At 32.0% G+C, this 9986-nt stretch overlaps 1 long non-coding RNA gene across 1 annotated transcript; it reads left to right on the top strand.

Annotated features, from left to right (window-relative positions):
* The first annotated feature begins 401 nt into the window (after window positions 1-401).
* LOC128230780 (uncharacterized) lies at window positions 402-5993 on the top strand. The gene is made up of 3 exons (XR_008260285.1): window positions 402-469; window positions 2072-2117; window positions 5892-5993. It is a non-coding gene; the product is annotated as an uncharacterized LOC128230780 (long non-coding RNA).
* Window positions 5994-9986: the final 3993 nt, after the last annotated feature.

The following is a 9986-nucleotide window of genomic DNA, read 5'->3' as shown; positions in this document are numbered from 1 at the left end:
ATGTATCATCGTGTGAACTAAGACTAAGTGTTATCACATAACCGGTGAAATCTAAATGACAAATGTTATGTACATGCATACTAGTATTCTTCTTCTATTGTTTTGATATAATGCATTATTTATATATGAACAAGAGCATAGCATCTTCTGCGACTGCGATTATATACTATTGCACTAATAGTTTTGTCGATTCGGAATGTTAGTAGTAATTTATGTCTTAAACTCAGAATACAATTAACAATCTGCGTTGAGATACGGACGCAAATTCTAGACGAGAGCATCCTTTAACTGCCATTGTTTCAATGTCATGTTAAGAAGATTGCGACAATCAGCTCTTTCTGTATACGGTTTGAGTTCGTTCTGGGCGTTCCAATTCGTTATAATAAAGATATCATACAATAGTTAGAAGCCCGACAGGACCAGTGAAAATTCATTTGTCACGATGACTTGGATACAAATTGTTCTTGTTGTAAGTTTTTCTTATAAAATATATTATTACATTTAAGACATTTATAATTTGTGTTGATTTCGTTAGTATATGTTCTATAAGAGTTTGGTTTCTTGAAAGTATGACGATGTATAATTAATGGAAACAAATGGCGTTTTGTTAGTTCTGGTTTATGGTTGGAATTCGTCATTGAGAAAAGTGACAAACATACGTTGCCATGTGTGTGTCTACATATTCAACAATAATACCAGAAACTTATATGAATTTTAAGGAGCCATATAGTACAGTTTTCTCTGTTTTATACGAACTTTAAAGAAAATGGATCATTTAAACTGACAGAGACTAAAACAACTGGCTGTGCAAAGTTGTGATTTTGGACTGCGTTCTTTTGGCATGTTCGATGAGCATTGGTGAAAAGAAACGGAAAATATTAGAGCGGAAAAGAATGAAAGGTTTCTGAATAAAAATGTGTTGCCTGTAATTGCTTGGCGTTCTATAAACAACAGTTACATATTTCTGGAATAGAATGCCCTAGTGCATTTGTTTAAGGCTCAATGTTTACAATGATAGCATGCAATAGCAAAACACTTCTAGATGTTCATGAAATGAACATTTTTAAACAACATTTGTTTGGACTGAAATCAAACCCACCTTTGTTCCTGTACCTTTTCGAAAATACTTTGATATATTATTAAGGTAACATAAATACGATTTGAATGTTTGTGTTTGTTACTGTTTAAGGTAATCTAAATCACATCATTTTCCGTATAAATTCAAATGTGGAAAGTTTTATTATCATCAACACAAGGCCCGTGTTCAATTGAATACCAACATATGCTAAACCTGTATTCAAACATTATTTTGACAATCATGATAGTTCACCTCGTTGCATTGTTCCCCAATTGCAACACATTTCCCATTCCTTAAAAAAAATATTACTTTTATTTTTATCAAAACTTCTTCCATCATAAAACCTTAAACGAAATATTAAAACGATAGTTTAAAAAGATGTGTTGAGCAATACATTCTTATAAGACATTAGTTGTTTTGTACATACATACTGGAGTCTTTTGAAATCGTCTTACAAAGAACGTTTCAAGATTAAGTTATTTTAAGCCTCTTCTGACTTAAACAATAGAATTGACAAAAATAACTGTACACACCAATTATAGACATTCACGCCCACATTGTGAACATATCAAGTCAGATCATTCTCAAGTCCTTAGCAGCATCGAATGTCCAACGTATGAGTAGCATTTGAATATAGATTGTATCGCACGCGGTTCTACATATATATTTGTAATAAACAATATGTCTGGCTAACTAATACAAATGTCTCCAGTAGTCTAGAACGAATTAACACAGAATGTATCATGAACATAAAGGCCTTCGTTATAAACTATTTTCCCCAGTTAAATATCTGTCAGGATTATTTAGGTTTGCCTATTTTTTTAACCCATTTGCATTAGACAATATTAAATAGGTTTTTGTTTCACTCGTGATCCATCAAACGTGTTTCAACCTGAGTGCAATGCCTTTGTTTATATCGATGTTAGGTTTTACTGCATCACTGGGTTGAATGGTTTTAATATTTATGTCACAAAAGTTATTATTCTGTTGAAGGTATTTCTACTTCCATGGATATTGCAGACAATAGCCTTTCGTTCAGGTAAATAACACTCTTTCTTAGCTTATCTAAACAAAAAGTGCTCAAGGATGAGCTGTTGTGATTATTTAATGTCCGTTATCTGTCCAAATTCCTACAAGCAATGTTGATTCGTGAAAATAACATGGCCGCCTGGTGGCCGGGGTAGGTATTACTTTAGGCTATTCAGATGTTTTTGGAAATATTCTCCTGATACCGATGTACATATTGCAGAATATCTTTACAGAAATATTAAATCGAGGAGCCTTAAACAATAATTTCATCTATGTTGGTGCGTTAGCATAATGGCTATCAGGGGGCGGGGCTAGTGATCACGCTATGATTATATGAAGAACTTAAAAAACATTTTGTCAGACACCTCTCAAAAAATTATAAAACAATCGGTACCAAAAAGTTTCTTGTGTGACTCTCTACCGAATTCCTTCTAGTAAAGTAAGCTTGTTTAAAGCAAGGCCACCAGAAGGAGGAAATAATTATATTTAAAGTATTTTTCGCAAAAGCTGCATGGTCAAGAGCTTAGTTATTTAGCAAGTTTATTGTCAAATTGCATTTAACCGTTAGCATTCAAATGAAGCAACCGTGGTCAGTGTTCGTCCTGTCCTGTATGCCACTTCTTTTGCATTGACTTCTATAGGAAAATATGCAGCAATCCTGCAACGGTTGCGATTCGTCTGTTAGAAAATATCACAATCATCTGTTTTCATAACAATCGTTACTTTCCTAAGAAACAATACACTTTCTTAGCAATCACATAGTTTTTCTTGATATGAGTTTGAGGACTTTTAAGTCCTTCTACGGCTCATTTGAGAGAGGGACTGGTTCTTGTATTTGCGGTTATCATAATGATGATAATCAAAATTTATGTTCAGCGACTGGGAACCCGAACTATTTGTCATTCATTGCTCATATACGGCGCGATCAGGCCGGTAAATATATTATAAATGGTCAATGCGGGGTCTTACCGAAGCAAAACAATGCAAATATGTACTGAAATACCCGAGGTACATAAACATTTTCAATCGTCAATATAGCTCAATATTTGATTAGAATGATTTTTCAAAACTGCAAAAATGAACATGTATAGGTAACGCCAAGACGGAGTTACGTAAATGCACATTTTGAAACACTTAAAAAAATATGTTTCATTGAGGAGGGGTCACCCAGCAATTGATGCCTTTAAATGAACTGGCTTTCATCTGTATATCATCTAAATAATTGGACACAACTTCATTATTTATTACTTTATAATAGACATATTCCAGTAAACAGGGGCATTCATTTTTTTGTTCACGAAAATGAGGAGTTTTTAAATTGCTAAACCAAAAAATCACAGGCTTCTTGAAAATAATTCCAAAAAGCTAAAAAGAGCTTCAGTAATACTTTTAATACTACTAGTACTACTACTACTACTACTACTTCTACTACTACTACTACTACTACTACTACTACTACTACTACTACTACTACTACTACTACTACTACTACAAGTACTACTACTAATACTTCTTTAACTAATACTTCTACTACTACTACTATTACTACTACTACTACTGTAACTACTACTACTACTACTATTACTACTACTACTACTACTACTACTACTACTACTACTACTACTACTACTACATCTACTACTACTACTACTACTACTACTACTACTACTACTACTACTACTACTACTACTACTACTACTACTACATCTACTACTACTTGTACTACTTCTTCTACTACTACTACTACTACTACTACTACTACTACTACTACTACTACTACTACTACTACCACCACCACCACCACCACCACCACCACCACCACCACCACCACCACCACCTCTTCTACTACTACTACTACTACTACTACTACTACTACTACTACTACTACTACTACTACTACTACTACTACTACTACTACTAATACAACTACATCAGCAAAAAACTACTACTACTACTACTACTACTACTACTACTACTACTACTACTACTACTACTACTACTACTACCACTTCTACTTCTATTGCTACTACTACTACTACTACTACTACTACTACTACTACTACTACTACTACTACCTCTACCACTTTTACTACTACTTATACTACTTTTACTACTACTACTACTACTACTACTACTACTACTACTACTACTACTACTACTACTACTACTACTACTACTACTACTACTACTACTACTACTATTACTACACTACTGCATCTACTACTACTTCTACTACTACATCTACTACTACTACTACATCTACTACTACTTCTACTCCTACTACTACTACTACTACTACTACTACTACTACTACTACTACTACTACTACTACTACTACTACTACTACTACTACTACTACTATTTCTACTACTACTACTACTACTACTACTACTATTACTACTACTACTACTACATATACTACTAATACTACTTCTGCTGCTCTTAATGTAACTCAGAATTTGAAACATTCAAGTACGTTTCTCATAATTTATAACGCACTTCTCACATTGCTTGTTTCGAGAAGAGTTGTTTGTTATTACTCTCAAGTGGGTATAGCTGTCATATTCGTTGATCTTGTCAAATCCAAATTCAAAACAGTGGTAATTCATTTGTTTCGCTGAACACAAGTATTTCGTACTTATTAGGGTTATAATAAATATTCTTGAGTGAAATACATGCGGCCCAATTTTAACTTTGATTTAAAAGTGCTAAACAATTGCAATTTGGCTATCTAACTTATCATATGCAAACATTGTAAAAGTTGTTCAATTTATAAGATGTCAAGATGTATTCCAAAATGACCGGTGGGAATGCACAGATATTTTTAAAAAGGTCATTCCGATAAATAAAAATATCAACTGTAGAATTATTGGATAGAGAGAACCATTTTTACAAAATTGAAATTTTAGAAACATAAACATGTCTTATAATCTAGTATTGAAAACATATAAGGAAATGTAATTTTCTGTTGTAAATGTAATTATTTGATTTTTTTCCAAACATTGGATTTTCCCCAAGTTTCACCTGATATGGAATATATCCAATTGAAGTTTGCCAAACTCACGTTGGGGACCAAAATATCAATTTGTGGCCAACGGGAGAAATCAATTTCGGAAATAAATTTTCTTATACTATAAACATGTTAAGCATGTTAAGGCAATAAACAACTAAAAATAGAACAATAAATACGGATATGCTAACTTTAACTGGATGTTGTTGAAAGAAAATGTTCCTTACATCAAATTGTTTCGTTATATTGTAAGACAACTAGCTGTATATTAACGGTATTTTTTATACGCCTTAAAAATTATCCTTCATCTCGTCACAATTCATTTCTTTTCAAACTGTACTTAATGGAAATATATGTTATAATCGTACCTAAAATCTTAGTAATACAAAAGTAAAAAAACACAATGATAAGCATTTTTCCTCTATTTCACTTATTTGATCTAGTGAACTTTAACCTAATGGGATCAATATCCATCGTAATAAGCAAGTTATTTGTATTCAGAAATATCAAAGCATTCATTTAATTTCTATAAAAAATAGTGTTATCGTTTCATAACAATAAATCCCATCATAATGTGTCTTGAAAATACCATGGTAGTGTGGGTTCATGCATGATTATTTGATTAAAGCAAGGTTTTTGATTTTAAATATCTTTATATGATAATAAATTGTTTAAATCGTATAATTATTTCGAATGCGTGTATTCTTCGTTTAACGAATACATTCATTTTACACATTTTTGACCCTTGAACGGCCAATTGCTTCATTATTACAGACATGGATGCATGCCATCGAGGGTGGAGGTTTTATTGTAACACTTCCATGAAGTGCATTAGCAAATACTTCGTATGTGACGGAAATAACAACTGTGTAAGCGGGGAAGATGAATCTGCCCCTGCCTGTGGTAAGTCATCTTTTTCTTTTTATATTTTTTTCTTGATAATGATTATGCAGCGAACATTGTATGCTCATACAATTATAGTCAGCAAGACAAATTATACATTGTCCCTGAAGATCAATGAGTCGGCCGTATTTCATTATCCGGGATTGGTCCAAAGTCATATGTATACGAAAAATTCATTTCGACAATTTTATGAGTGGTTTTTGAGCGACCCGCCACTAAATCGTAATGTATATTTTAAAAAATAAGGTTTAACTATATATGTTTTTGATTTATTTACTCCAGTGCGAGAAAAAATCTCAGAATTAAACCATTGTTAATTTAATACAAATTTACTAAACTGAGATTTAAACATATGTATAATTGTATAATTGTATACATATTTATACATCTCTTTTTGTGTAAATATCACTTCAAATCAATTAAGTTTACCTTCAATTTTATCACATGTATACAGGATACAATATTTTTTCTTGAAAGGCTGGTATATAATAACAAGTAAACATTATCTCAATGAGCTATATTTCCGACATGAATAATAAACATACATAACGTATCTAAACATAAAATCGAGCTTGTGACATGGAAGCAAAAGCATAATTATAGTATATAATAGGTACAAATATTGGAACACTTATATACCTAAGCTGCACTTTATTATATCCATGCATACAATTACAAAAAAGTATGATGGATTTGAGCACTGAACACTGAACATTTGTGGCCAACGGGAGAAATCAATTTCGGAAATAAATTTTCTTATACTATAAACATGTTAAGCATGTTAAGGCAATAAACAACTAAAAATAGAACAATAAATACGGATATGCTAACTTTAACCGGATGTTGTTCAATGAAAATGTTCCTTACATCAAATTGTTTCGTTATATTGTAGGACAATTAGCTGTATATTAACGGTATTTTTTATACACCTTAAAAAATTCTCCTTCATCTCGTCACAATTCATTTCTTTTTAAATTGTACTTTATGGAAAGATGTTATAATCGTACCTAAAATCTTAGTAATACAAAAGTAAAAAAAAACAAACAATGTTAAGCATTTTTCCTCTATTTCACTTATTTGATCTAGTGAACTTTAACCTAATGGGATCAATATCCATCGTAATAAGCAAGTTATTTGTATTCAGAAATATCAAAGCATTCATTTAATTTCTATAAAAAATAGTGTGATCGTTTCATAACAATAAATCCCATCATAATGTGTCTTGAAAATACCATGGTAGTGTGGGTTCATGCATGATTATTGGATTAAAGCAAGGTTTTTGATTTTAAATATCTTTATATGATAATAAATTGTTCAAGTCGTATAATTATTTCGAATAATAATGCGTGTATTCTTCGTTTAACGAATAAATTCATTTTACACATTTGTGACACTTGAACGGCCAATTGCTTCGTTATTACAGACATGGATGTATGCCAACAAATGGACAGGTTTTATTGTAACGATTCCATGCAGTGCATTAAAAAAAGTCGCGTATGTAACGGGTATAACGACTGTGAAAACGGGGAAGATGAATCTCCCCCTGCCTGTGGTAAGTCATATTTTTCTTTTCATATTTTTTTCTTGATAATGATTATGCAGCGAACATTGTATGCTCATACAATTATAGTCAGCAAGACAAATTATACTATGACAATGTCCCTGAAGATCAATGAGTCGGTCGTATTTTATTATCCGGGATTGGTCCAAGGCCATATGTATACCAAAAATTCATTTCGACAATTTTATGAGTGGTTTTTGAGCGACCCGCCACTAAATCGTAATGTATATTTTAAAAAATAAGGTTTAGCTATATATATGTTTGATTTATTTACTCCAGTGAGAGAAAAAATCTCAGAATTAAACCATTGTTAATTTTATACAAATTTACTAAACTGAGATTTAAACATATGTATAATTGTATACATATTTATACATCTCTTTTTGTGTAAATATCACTTCAAATCAATTAAGTTTACCTTCAATTTTATCACATGTATACAAGATACAATATTTTTTTCTTGAAAGGCTGGTATATAATAACAATTAGCTCAATGAGCTATTTTTCCGACATGAATAACAAACATACATAACGTATCAAAACATAAAAACGAGCTTGTGACATGGAAGTAAAAGCATAATTATAGTATATAATAGGTACAAATATTGGAACACTTATATACCTAAGCTGCACTATATTATATCCATGCATACAATTACAAAAAGTATGATGGATTTGAGCACTGAACACTGTGATAACATCAACTAGTTATTCCCGGTTGTACGCGCTATCAACACGCGCACGATTCCGCTAGTTGACATTACCACTGTAAAATGGTTCGTTCTTCCAAGAGTATAACTTAAAGGATATTCGTATTAATTAAAATAACAAAGTTGTAAGTAGCAATATACACATGAGAATTACAGCATGGTACATTGATGCGTAGTTTGTAAAAACGATATATTTTTTTAATATTGCTTAATCGGAAAAGTATTTTGAAGGATTTCCTTAGAGGAGGTATTTTATTTATCATGTAATTTAGATACTACTAGAATTGCTGATATGACCAGAAACAGTAGCGTACAAAAGCATGGTTTCTACTATGATAAGGTAATTTCCTACCCACAGGTAACAACAAGAACCTCTGCTCGGCCACTGTTCTGACAATATCAGCATCTACCAGTGTGCAAGAATGTTAGTATGTTGTTATATGTTATACTTCCCACCAAAACAATATATAATATGAAATCCAGCCGCACCAATCCCCTTCGCATGCTATATTGTATATATTTATGAACATTAAAGTGTTTTCCGGTTTTCTGTTTTCCGTTAACTCCACCGACCCCTTTCACCACAAGTGTTTCTTGTTGGCAAAATCAAACCGGAAGTATCTTACCTGAACATTTCTCAATTTGATTGGTTGATGGGTTATCATGTGAGCCTATGTAAATGTTGGGCTACGTACAGTTCCTACCGTAGCCTACGAGTTTGAGGACAAGATATTAAATACCCATTAAATACGCCCAAATGATTCTAACAACGGTATAAGACAAACGTTTATTTCTGTATTTTGATGTATCCCTCTTCTTTTATTAGTTTATACAATTGTTTGTTTATAAAGGATGTTTTTTTTTATCAAACATATTTCATAGTTTTATTTTACAATAATAATGCTTGCTGGTCCATTTTGATCAAGTGATCCTTCATGGTATGACATTGAGACCTATCCCAAGCTGACGTCGCGACGTCAACATTTATGCAAATCATGTTTGAGCTGCTATTTTTGTTTTCGTTAACACAATATTTCTCTTATCGCAACAAAAACCAGTAAGAAATCTTCAGTGCATGTGGCATGAAATTTGCGGCCTAGCGAGCTGGAAGCGTGATTTAAGCGAGAAGGCAAAGTGAAATGCTTTTTGACGTCTTCTTAACAAACGTGATTCTCTCATTAACCTTTTATCACCCTAAATTTGCGTGTTCATTTTTACAGTTTTACATTATAAAAAACAACTAAGATTATATCTCTTTGCAATGGTATTTTACTTTGTTTGTCACCAAATTATTTTTATTGTTAATGTTGGTCAGTACCATAGCGTCTTACCGGGGCAAAGTAAGAGGTATGATTGCGTCCAAATATTGTTGCAGTATTCACCAAATAAGGCATTTGCCATTTCATTGAATACAGAGCTAAATACAAATAATTTAAGCATTTAACCGTTTATTTGCATTGGTATTTCACTTGTTGTCGCTAAAATAAAATCTTGATATATTTTTTTTTAATATCGGTCTAGCGTCATAGCGAATAACTGCGTCATTGAGTTTTAATTATTTTAAACATGTTATACTAATAATACTGTTCTACTTCTAATCATAACGTTGATAAAATTACATTCCTTTTAAAATTGATTGCTACAAACTCGCGGCAACTATTTCCATGATATTTGATCTCGTTTACGCCAATTTAA

Source organism: Mya arenaria, chromosome 1 (assembly GCF_026914265.1).
Source record: "Mya arenaria isolate MELC-2E11 chromosome 1, ASM2691426v1".
NCBI classification, from domain to species: domain Eukaryota; kingdom Metazoa; phylum Mollusca; class Bivalvia; order Myida; family Myidae; genus Mya; species Mya arenaria.
Note: the sequence above shows the minus strand (reverse complement) of the source record. Positions and strands in the feature narration are given on the sequence as shown.